The sequence below is a fragment of the Diorhabda sublineata genome, chromosome 2 (assembly GCF_026230105.1).
Source record: "Diorhabda sublineata isolate icDioSubl1.1 chromosome 2, icDioSubl1.1, whole genome shotgun sequence".
NCBI classification, from domain to species: domain Eukaryota; kingdom Metazoa; phylum Arthropoda; class Insecta; order Coleoptera; family Chrysomelidae; genus Diorhabda; species Diorhabda sublineata.
In genome coordinates, this window is record NC_079475.1 from 39791136 (window position 1) to 39804288 (window position 13153).

The following is a 13153-nucleotide window of genomic DNA, read 5'->3' on the forward strand; positions in this document are numbered from 1 at the left end:
ATAATGTATTCAAATAAATTAAAAATTTCCAAAAATACGTACGTACACAAAAGATCACTTTTTCACAATCGCTAGTTGATAATTTCAACTCAATTATGTGCTCAATTAATTTCAATATTTCAAAAAATACGTATAAAGACAAAAGGTCACTTTTTTACAATCGCTAGTTAATAATTTCAACTCATAATGTATTCAAATAAATTAAAAATTTCCAAAAATACGTACGTACACAAAAGATCACTTTTTCACAATCGCTAGTTGATAATTTCAACTCAATTATGTGCTCAATTAATTTCAATATTTTAAAAAATACGTATAAATACAAAAGGTCACTCCCTTCCAATCGCTAATTAATAATTTCAACTCATAATGTGTTCAAATAAATTCAAAATTTCCAAAAATACGTACGTACACAAAAGGTCACTTTTTCACAATCGCTAGTTGATAATTTCAACTCAATTATGTGCTCAATTAATTTCAATATTTCAAAAAATACGTATAAAGACAAAAGGTCACTTTTTTACAATCGCTGGTTGATAATTTCAACTCATTTATGTGCTCAATTAATTTCAATGTTTCAAAAAATACGTATAAAGACAAAAGGTCACTTTTTTACAATCGCTGGTTCATAATTTCAACTCATTATGTGGTCAATTAATTTCAATATTTCAAAAAATACGTATAAAGACAAAAGGTCACTTTTTCACAATCGCTAGTTGATAATTTCAACTCAATTATGTGCTCAATTAATTTCAATATTTCAAAAAATACGTATAAATACAAAAGGTCACTCCCTTCCAATCGCTAATTAATAATTTCAACTCATTTTGTGCTCAATTTATTTCAATATTTCAAAAAATATGTATAAAGACAAAGGTCACTCCCTTACAATCGCTAGTTATTAATTTCAACTCATAATGTGTTCAAATAAATTCAAAATGTCAAAACATACGTACGTACACAAAAGGTCACTCCCTTACAATCGCTAATTAATAATTTCAACTCATTTTGTGCTCAATTTATTTCAATATTTCAAAAAATACGTATAAATACAAAAGGTCACTCCCTTCCAATCGCTAATTAATAATTTCAACTCATAATGTGTTCAAATAAATTAAAAATTTCCAAAAATACGTACGTACACAAAAGATCACTTTTTCACAATCGCTAGTTGATAATTTCAACTCAATTATGTGCTCAATTAATTTCAATATTTCAAAAAATACGTATAAATACAAAAGGTCACTCCCTTCCAATCGCTAATTAATAATTTCAACTCATAATGTGTTCAAATAAATTAAAAATTTCCAAAAATACGTACGTACACAAAAGATCACTTTTTCACAATCGCTAGTTGATAATTTCAACTCAATTATGTGCTCAATTAATTTCAATATTTCAAAAAATACGTATAAATACAAAAGGTCACTCCCTTCCAATCGCTAATTAATAATTTCAACTCATAATGTGTTCAAATAAATTAAAAATTTCCAAAAATACGTACGTACACAAAAGATCACTTTTTCACAATCGCTAGTTGATAATTTCAACTCAATTATGTGCTCAATTAATTTCAATATTTTAAAAAATACGTATAAATACAAAAGGTCACTCCCTTCCAATCGCTAATTAATAATTTCAACTCATAATGTGTTCAAATAAATTCAAAATTTCCAAAAATACGTACGTACACAAAAGGTCACTTTTTCACAATCGCTAGTTGATAATTTCAACTCAATTATGTGCTCAATTAATTTCAATATTTCAAAAAATACGTATAAAGACAAAAGGTCACTTTTTTACAATCGCTGGTTGATAATTTCAACTCATTTATGTGCTCAATTAATTTCAATGTTTCAAAAAATACGTATAAAGACAAAAGGTCACTTTTTTACAATCGCTGGTTCATAATTTCAACTCATTATGTGGTCAATTAATTTCAATATTTCAAAAAATACGTATAAAGACAAAAGGTCACTTTTTCACAATCGCTAGTTGATAATTTCAACTCAATTATGTGCTCAATTAATTTCAATATTTCAAAAAATACGTATAAATACAAAAGGTCACTCCCTTCCAATCGCTAATTAATAATTTCAACTCATTTTGTGCTCAATTTATTTCAATATTTCAAAAAATATGTATAAAGACAAAGGTCACTCCCTTACAATCGCTAGTTATTAATTTCAACTCATAATGTGTTCAAATAAATTCAAAATGTCAAAACATACGTACGTACACAAAAGGTCACTCCCTTACAATCGCTAATTAATAATTTCAACTCATTTTGTGCTCAATTTATTTCAATATTTCAAAAAATACGTATAAATACAAAAGGTCACTCCCTTCCAATCGCTAATTAATAATTTCAACTCATAATGTGTTCAAATAAATTAAAAATTTCCAAAAATACGTACGTACACAAAAGATCACTTTTTCACAATCGCTAGTTGATAATTTCAACTCAATTATGTGCTCAATTAATTTCAATATTTCAAAAAATACGTATAAATACAAAAGGTCACTCCCTTCCAATCGCTAATTAATAATTTCAACTCATAATGTGTTCAAATAAATTAAAAATTTCCAAAAATACGTACGTACACAAAAGATCACTTTTTCACAATCGCTAGTTGATAATTTCAACTCAATTATGTGCTCAATTAATTTCAATATTTCAAAAAATACGTATAAATACAAAAGGTCACTCCCTTCCAATCGCTAATTAATAATTTCAACTCATAATGTGTTCAAATAAATTCAAAATTTCCAAAAATACGTACGTACACAAAAGATCACTTTTTCACAATCGCTAGTTGATAATTTCAACTCAATTATGTGCTCAATTAATTTCAATATTTCAAAAAATACGTATAAAGACAAAAGGTCACTTTTTTACAATCGCTAGTTAATAATTTCAACTCATAATGTATTCAAATAAATTCAAAATTTCAAAAAATACGTACGTACACAAAAGATCACTTTTTCACAATCGCTAGTTGATAATTGCAACTCAATTATGTGCTCAATTAATTTCAATATTTCAAAAAATACGTATAAAGACAAAAGGTCACTTTTTTACAATCGCTAGTTAATAATTTCAACTCATAATGTATTCAAATAAATTCAAAATTTCAAAAAATACGTACGTACACAAAAGATCACTTTTTTATAATCGCTAGTTAATAATTTCAACTCATTTTGTGTTCAATTAATTTCAATATTTTCAAAAATACCTAAGTAGACAAAAGGTGACTCCATTGCAATCGCTAGTTAATAATTTCAACTCAATATGTGCTCAATTAATTTCAAAAAATACGTATAAAGACAAAGGTCACTCCCTTACAATCGCTAGTTAATAATTTCAACTCATAATATGTTCAAATAAATTCAAAATTTCAAAAAATACGTACGTACACAAAAGGTCACTCCCTTACAATCGCTAATCATTTAACTGGACTAGTGTTTCATTCACAATATCCACAGGCGTGTGGAATTTTTAATTTTCTTTATTTTATATGAAATTGTGTGGAAAAGCAGGAATCTCGGTAGGCGAATAAAATCCACTCATACTTGAAATAAAAATTTTGTTATTTTTTTAATTGTGAAAATTTAACCATAATCTATTATTACTTGAATTTTTTACGTATTCATAACTATTAAATATTTCTAACTACATACTTACCACCTCGAATAAGAATCCCTCTTATCGGGTACATACTCTCTGGTGTCAATTTTTAAAACTGGACATATGTACATTGTTAAATTTGGAAAATGTTGAAGAAGTTTTTATTCATAATCATACAAATTGTAATTCTGAAATGTTACTCTGTTTACCACCGAACAATATACAGTAAAAAAAAAAATGAGGATCTATTGTGCTCATTCGTTTCAAAAAGTTCAGGACAAAGGATAACTCTTCATCTTCTATTTCATACGCTCCCAGGTATAATGCTCTAAAGATCCGATGTCTTCCCCACTTTGAGGAAATGTAGATAGAAGCTGCATAACAGAATATGCAAGTTGCAAAATTTACCTGTCCCTATCCACCTTCTTTTCTAATATTTGTTCTTTCCATTATCCTGTAGTCGTTTCCACAAGTCCTGTGAAGGGTTCATAATAATCTTCTATTTGCTTCTACTGCTTAGTTTTGGAGTAATTTTTTCTCAACTTCAAACTTTTACAGTATTTCGTTCTGAGGCTTACCCATAGAAAGGTTTTGGTTCACCTCTGGCGCTTTCCAATAATATATGGTTGGTAGTCTTTGTATCTTCAACAGATTAATTCTTGTCGTGTACAGACTTATACTTCTAATACCCCAAACCACTATCCCTTACGTGATGATTGGTGTCACTACTGTGGTGTACACCCACAGCAGGATCTTTGGGTTACAAGCCTGATTCTTATCAGCGAAGTTTCTACATACCATCGAAGCTTTCGTGGTTCGACTGGTTATCTTGTTTGTTCCGGACGATTTTACTATCTAGAGTGAGTCTTTAAGATTTCCTCTTTGGTTCCCAGTCAATATCTTGTTCATCTAAATTGATGGACTTGGATAAAAAGTCTTTTCTTCTAGTTAATAGGTAGGTATTGATCGGGATGACATTTAGTTTCACCGATCGACATTACCTTCTTGAATATTTTAGTCCTCTTTGAGGTATGTCACAGACTGTATTCTCAAAAACATGAAACGTCGGTTCAGAATAAACTAGAGATAATACAGGCTTGGGTTGATGAGAAAACCTGTACTAGATTTTGTTTTTTGTCTTTGTAAGTTTCAACAAACTATGGTTTTTAGAGATATCGTTAAGTGAAACCGCTAGATCATAGATAATATTTTGAAACTCTAAATTTAGTAATGTACATATGTAAAGTTGTAATATCCGCCACTTTGGCGCCGTCATCTATGGAACTTACCTGAAACAAGACATTAATTTCTTATGAACAAATTAATAAAATACGCCCGTACAGCATTCCAATAGATTTTTAGATAATTCGAGTGTGAAAGTATTCATTTCATTGTCTGGATATTGTCTTGTCGACAAGACGGTATGTTGAGTAATCAGATAAGATTTGTACTCGTTGGCATTTAGTATTAATACAATGTTTCATTCCGGGGTTTTCATTAGCTGTACGTATAAAGATACAACTTCGTTTATTCCGCGGGTATTTCAATAAAAAAGTACTTGCCGATGTTGATTGTGTATATACAATGCGTCTCAAAGAGTTGTATATCAATTTGGATCACCATATAGATCTTCACCCATATTAATTTTTTTTAAATGCATCTAGCACTATGGAACTGTGTCAAATATAGTACGATACGTTTGACAACGGCTTTATTTGTGATTTATCAAGTTTTTTCTTACATGAAAATCATTAAGTTAGCGTAAACAGTCATGGTATACTTCAACTCAAAAAAGACTTATGAACCAGAATAATGAGGTCCGGTCCTGGAGAAACAGAAGGCAAGACGCGTTAATGTATATCCAAGATTAAAGTCAAATACCCTCGAATACAAGGGTCAAAAATTTTAAGATACACGTTACAGAATAGAAACTACAGTGATAGTGATGTAAATGGTCTAAGAAAAACTACTGCTCAAAGGAAAAATCATAAAAATGGTTCGTCGACCAAGTGGTCAAAATTTGTTATAGCGATTCAACTGGAACAGGTCCGTATCTAAGGGAAAATAAATAAAAGCAGATAATGATGGCTTCTAGGTTGGGTAGGGGCTGAACCGCCAAGTTACTTCTCCAAAAAATACTGGGAAATTCGAACAGCATCGAAAAATCCAATGAACTAAACATTAAAATGCAGTCGGAGATGGCGAAAACAAAAAAAATAGAGCCAGGAACTCAAAGTAACAAAGCTTGATACAAATATGAATAAATATATGATTATAACTAGACAACAAAGTGTACCAGAAGATTTGAAAATTCTTATATGAAAGAATGGTTACTGAATCAGCTCCCAATTTTTCCAAATTTCGCTAAAAATGTTAAATTAGCCTCAATTGAGGTACATTCTTCTCTATAAATGGAATAACCCACTCTCCAAAAGCTCCCACAACGTCTTTTGTATAATGAGCAGCTGCTATATGTAGCCAAAAACACAAAATGTTCTTCTGGATGGTTTTTCTTCAACATCTGCATCAGTCTCTTTCTTTTTCATATATTTTGGCTGTTACAGGATTTCCAGAAGAACCCATCTACGCCGAAGAACGACCATCAGAAGATATCGCCAACTATAATAACACTTTCGAGTGAAACTTTCTTTTTTTTTTGAAATACTTTTCTGAATTTATTCCCTGACTAACTGAATCCCAGTTTTCCGTGAGCCGCTTAAAGCAAAGCTTTTCTCTAACTTTTATTTTTATGAAATGTTTTTTTTTTGACACATTTTCGAACAAACTATTAAGTTGGTGGTAATTTTTCGTTAGTACAACGTAATAAACTTGGAATTTATTGTATAATTATAGTTTTATTCTAAATTTTTTCATTAATCGCCAGTACTAATAACAATACATTTGTATAAATGTTGCGGTACCGCCGCTGCTGTCAAACGTTAAACAGTACTTTGCTCGGTTTTGACCAAGGTCGTCCGGGTGCCCACTCTTGTCAGGAATCCACAGATAGAAAACGAACAAAGGGCCCGTGGGCTGATACCAGCACGTCCCTCGTTTGGCTCTCCCCACTTTTTTTATCAGTATCGGACTAGATACCCAAAATTATTCGTTTGAATAATATAATTTTAGAAAAACCAAAATCGGGTCATTGATTGAGAATGGTTTTTGAAGATTATCGAAAATTTCGTGATTAGAAATTACCAAAAGTAAAATGTCCATCGATTTCTTACTTATCACAAAATCATCAATTGAAATACAGTCACAGTTTCATATGGAAACCTCTCCAAGATTAGAAATCATTCGTGGTTTTCGAAAACAAGTCGGATGTTTGCTATTTGCATTGATCTTTGTCTTTTCTTAGGTTGACTTGGTCTTTCTGATATTTTCATCGAGCTCCCCATCTGACTGACCGATCCAGGAAATTCCAAGTAAATTTCTTAACGGTCCCACTGATTATTGTTACCTGTCCACTACCCTTGACACTAAGACTAGTGCCCGTAGTTTTTACAAATTGGTGTGTACACCAAGCAAGATGCGAATCAAGAAACGTGTAAGACCTTTTCTCAGTTAGGTAATAGAACCCGAATCGAAATATTAACAACCAAAAGAATATTGAGAACGAATGAAACGAAAACGTTAAGATCCATTAAGGAATGGGTCTCAGAGATAGAATGAGAAGTCAGGATGGAGATATTAAACAGGATCATGTCGAAATAACTGTGGAAAACATGAGCAGAATAGACGAAAAACTCAGAAACCCGAAGGCTCTTAGGAGGAAGTTTAATATTCCGAATCAAACAGGACAGGTTCCTATTAAATGAAAGGGAAAGTTATTTTTCATTTGGAAATTATCAACTAAGACTAATGTATATTTTATTTCGGAATATTTAGTATTAAATTACGGATCTGTCACTTTTTCAGATATCTCCGACTCTTTGGCCGTTTACTATATCGAATGTCACGCGGGAGATCGCGATCTTTTGCTTGTGGGATGGACTATGAAGAAAGTATTTGCTAGTGCTTCATCAGTGGCGTATAGTTTTACAATATTTCGTATAAAAAGTTCGCCCCTGTTAGAAGGGATGGAATATTCATTCCTTAGGAAAATCCATCATACTTAGGAGCGGTAGCATAACATAAAGTGAGACGAAACTAAGAAAACCAGTTCCTTGGCCTCATCAAAGATGTGATCACCAAACATTCGTCTGCTCTGTCCGATGGTTTTATGAGGAAAATTCTTCTGCAGACTGTCAATTTTCAGAGGAACGCCAGTGGTGTGTAATTTCCTTTCTGCAGTTATTGGTCGCTGGTTTTTTGAGAAAAATAAAATGCTAGTGAAATAAATTCCGGTACGTGAACATCCTGCAGGACATTTTCTCCACAGCTAAATGATTTGGACTTCTTCTTCTACTGTCTTGCACCTACAGTGCGTTGGCGATTATCTTATCATCACGTAAATATTAATAAAGTAATATAAGAAATGTATCCGATAACAAATTGTTGGATGCACTTGAAAGCATTGAAATTACTAGATGTAAAAGTAGCTTAAATAGGGACAAAGGACCTATTCCTTACAGCCCACTCTATAGTTTAGTAGTCAAGGAATGAATGTGAGGATGTGAATGTTCGCGGGAGAAGGTTTATAGGTGGGAAAAATTAGTATAAAACAGGTAAGCCAAATCAATAGATTTCAGTTTATCTTCTGTCTCTGAAGACGATAACTTGGTTATCGAAATGCCTTTGTTTTAGTTGTTAGAAAGATAAGTTAATGGGTCAAAGTCAAAAATTGAATAAGACTTTTATTCCTGAGGGAATTGCAAAAAGGCATAAAGACAAACATAACACCAGTTACCATGAAAAACATTAGCAAAGTTTTACTGTTGGGGTTCATAAATGATAAAATCACTCCGAGTGCTACTGATTCTATAATAAAGAAGACTTCAATAGTAAATAAGAATATTAATATTTTTCTCTATCTAGAGAGAAGTCCTAAAACTAAAATTATGAGAAACAAAATGAAACGTTTTGAAACTGATATTATTAAAAATTGTTTTTATTTTCCGTTTTAATTCTCTAGTTACATATCATCTAATAGATTAACAAATATATATGTTGGCTGATGTTCCGGCGATCCGTAGATGACATGTGTACGTCTCTGGATGCAATTTCGTGGTTCCTTGCAACGGGGCATTATCCACAAGTTTGATGTAGGTACAATTAATCAGTCCCCGGAATGTAGTTGTGACTCCCACAATCTTTCAGCTGAAATATCCCTGAAAAGCAACTGAAACACGGGGTTTCTTTATGCTTGGAAATAAGCCTATTTCTAGCTCATACACAAAGCTAGTGTTCTATACAACCTGTTGGAAAAACAAGTTTTTGAAAATTCGCTATATTATAATTCCGAAAAGTATTTATGCAAGTCCAGTGTTTTTTTTTTGGTCTACGCCTCTCTTTCCTTCGATCTTTCCTTGGGGGTATTGTATATCTTTCTCTTCTAAGAACATGACCCAATTATACAACCTTTCGTATTTTGATCAATTTGAACAACTCTCTCACAGTCCCAGCTCTTCTTAATACATCCTCGTTCCTCCTCACTCTGTCTGTCCATGATATACGCAACATTCTTCGAAGGGTCCACATTTCCAAGGCTTCTAGTTTATTGATGAACGATATCTTTGACCATTCTATCAACATCGGTTTGAATTTAATGAATGCCTGTCTTGCGTGTTCAATGCGGCATTTAATTTCCTGCTGAGGGTCCCATTTCTTATTTATAGTTGCTCGCTGGATGACATGAACAATGTCAGTAAGACATCGACAGGTATATTTGAAAGAATTATATTCTCAATGTATTGAGAATGAGCGACGCCACCTACATAATTTACTCCTCAAAACATTGTTTCATAATGTAACGCTTAGCGTAGAGAGGAACGTTTAAATCGTATTCTATTCTACTGAAAGTTGTTGAAGCTGAAATAAGATAAAGCTGGATAAATGCCAGGAGATTAATTAAGCTACGTCTAACTTCATGGGAATTATTATGGCACATACTAAACATAAACATTAAAACGAGAAAATAAATATCAAGTTATGCATGGTGAGTTCCATTGACGCATATAGTTTCCTAGTTTGCAGGTACGAATCGTTGAGCAATTAATTTACTACAAAAAGAATTCATTCGTCATTTTCAATTTCGGCTATGCATTTTTAAAATTTTTCAAATGTTTAAGAGGTGATTCAGTCGACCACCAGGTGTGAAGTGTAAGTTTTCTGCTTGTACTTCGGACGTTCTTTGTTTGCCGTCAGTTACAACGAAGGAAGCACCTTCGAACTCTTGCTATTCGGAATCTTTGGAAGACTTTGAAAAGGAGCTGGAAGATTTAATTTTAGGTATGTGTGTATGGAAAATGCGTTAATAAAATAGGCAACAATGTAGAAAAATAGTCAAAAGTGATGTATGTTGAGGCAAGCAGTGACAATTTTGAACTCTCTCTCTCTCTCTCTAGCAGACAATTTGCAACTGCTTTTATAATATCGAGTTTAGCAGTTTCTGTCATGAAGCATGGATTATGAAGCTCACGAACATTAGAATCTGTCTATGGTGATGATGGTGGTATGAGCGATTCAAAAGTTTGAATAATTGTCTATTTTCCATAGTCAAAAATGTTGAGTTCTCCTTGACAAAACAAATTTCTCCTTCAATATTAAATGAAACATTTGTGAAAAGATGACATAAAAACGAGCTTACGGTTTTTTCCTGATCACAGGCCAACTTTTTATTTTTAACATCAGGTATGGGCAACCTTTGACATGCTGAGGGCCAAACTTTAGCGTGCAAAACGTTCGCGGGCCGCGTTTAAAAGTACTTAGTGCATTTTAATGTAGTGATAATATTTTTTTGCGATATGAAATAATACGACAATGTTATTATTGTATTATGTATTTATTATTGACATGTATGTGTATATTGACAATGTGATTATTGTATTTATTAAAATAACAAAATGAAATTTTAAAAAATGGTACAACATTATAATTAAATAGTTACATTTGCAATTGTTGCAAACTACAAAAGTTAAATACACCGAAATTAATGAGACACTTGAGCTTCAATTTGGGAAACTAATCCATCGATATTTGGATGAATTCCACTGATACAAAGACGTAAAGAATTTTCCAAATTATCGTCAGTCAGCCTTGTACGATGTGTTGATTTATTAACTTTCATCAATGAAAAGAACTGTTCGCATTTATAAGTACTGCCAAACGCAGAAATCAATCTTCTTGCGAATTTTCTAAGCTGCGGTAAATTGTCTTCCTCTAGGTATTTTTTGTAGAAATCGCACAGCTCTACGTCGTCAAATTTGGATTTTAGGAATCTCGATTAACTCCATTTGTAAGTGTATTGGAGCGTTTTGTACATTACATTTTGTAGGAGTAGCAAATAAATTGAAACATTCTTCCATGTTTTCGAAGTCGCTAAATCTGTTCGAAAATTGTTCCGACAGTAACTTGAGTTCTTCAGCATATTGAGCATAAGCAATATTTTCATACGCAGAGAGCGTGTTGACTGTTACCAGACTGCATCTGTGACTCCCACAAGCGTAGTTTGATCTGAAACGCTTTCAAATGGCTGTACAAATCATTTACTAACTGTCCTTGTTTTTGGAGTTTCAAATTTAAATCATTCAAATAGCCTGTAAGATCGACCAGAAATGCTAAATCACATATCCATTTTGGGTCACTCAATTCAGATAGTGTCTTATCTTTTATTTTCATAAAGTTTAAAGATATGTACTAGTATAAGTATATGTACTAGTACTAAGTATAAGTACTTAGTTTAGTGTAATATTTTTTTAATTGGGTTTTTCCAAAATGTCTCGCGGGCTGGATCATATTTTACACGGGGCCGGATCCGGCCCGCGGGCCGGTGGTTGCCCATATGTGGTTTACATCCACCTTACTCTATGTTTTTTTCACGAAAATTGAAATAGTTGGTCGAAAGAATACTAGAAAATACAACAAACCTTAAACCAAACGCACAGAGGGCAGTAGGACCAAAAAAAATTGTTTGAGAGCTCGATCTCAGCGTCTTAGGACAACATTAAATATTCAGATACATTTTGGTATCATTACCTTCGAGATTGTAAGCTTTTTTTCTATAGTTTTTTTATTAATAATGTTTTGGTAATCTATTATCTATTTTTTGTTCATGAAAATATCATTCTAATATCCTTTTTTTAGCGTAGCTTCCTCCTTCAAAAGTCTAGTTGAAATTACATTTAAAATCATAAAAAAATTCCCAAATGTTTATTATTTATAACAAATATTAATATTTTCTAACAAAATTGGAAATTTAAAGATTATCTACGATTAAAATTTTTATGCTTTGTTTTCCTAAAACTAAAAAATATGTTTGAAAAGCGACTAAAAATATAAAGATTAAAATTTAAGTTAAGTGATATTTTCTTATCATCAAACTTTCCATGTTGAAGTTTCCACTATTAACCTCGTTTGATACAAAGCGTTTTGATAGTAAAGAACTGGAACAAAACGATTATAGCAGATAGCCTTGCGAAAATACTGAAATATATTAATGCGGGTAAGTTTGTTTCGATAAGAGTTAGTTTCACACTATTTTTCAATATGTTCTTGAAAATGAAATTATTTCATTATTTACAATATATTTTATATAAACTTTATTTACATAACTAGTAAATAAAAGTATAGGAAAAGAATTAGTACTGAATTTTCACATTGCTTGTTGCTGACAGCTCTCACAGTCTCATCAAATTGATTGCCGAATTGCATTCGGCAATCAAGCGATTTATGGGAGTCTAATAGTTCAAACAACCTGTTCGTAGCGTGCATCCATATGGTTGATCTCACGAGAAAGCTTGAATTCATAGTATAATAAAGAGTTTTCACTTTCCAAAATTTGCACACATACACATACCCACGAAACATACAGACAAACATATTTACAAACGCAAAATTAAACGAAATCGCGCATGTCTAATCTCTAGAAACAATTAAATGCGAAAAGACCTTCGAGAGTCCCGAGGAAGAATGACCTCAGCTCTTCGCCTGGATTCGTGAAGAGAGGAATAGCAGGGGGTGTCATGAAACCGTACGGAAAGCAGAGGAATGTAGGTATATTGGTTAGGACATCAAGCAGGTTATAAAAGAAAGGCTACTTGATAGGTATCGGTCAGTCAAGTGTCGGAGGATTATTGTTCGGGGAAACAACCAAAGGATGAAAAATGTCGTAGCTTTGTAGAAATTAAAGCGCAAGGTAGTTGGTTTCCCTAAATGAATCACCCCAAAGTACTGCGAAGTCGGGTTAACATCCCCAAAAGGCGTTTCGGTGGAGTATTCGAGTGAACCAATCTTTAATCGAAAAGTATCATCAGAAAAGTCGTAATTATGCAGCGTGGCATTATAAAAGAATTTGGATGATCTCTAAAATGCCACCTCAAGATATTTCACTCAACAACTTAATTATTTTTATCAGTGCGTTAA

At 32.3% G+C, this 13153-nt stretch overlaps 1 protein-coding gene across 4 annotated transcripts in view; it reads right to left on the reverse strand.

The window, feature by feature from the left end:
• Positions 1 to 13153, reverse strand: part of LOC130452930 (disco-interacting protein 2) — a 266446-nt gene that overhangs the window by 196080 nt on the left and 57213 nt on the right. The window lies entirely within an intron of this gene.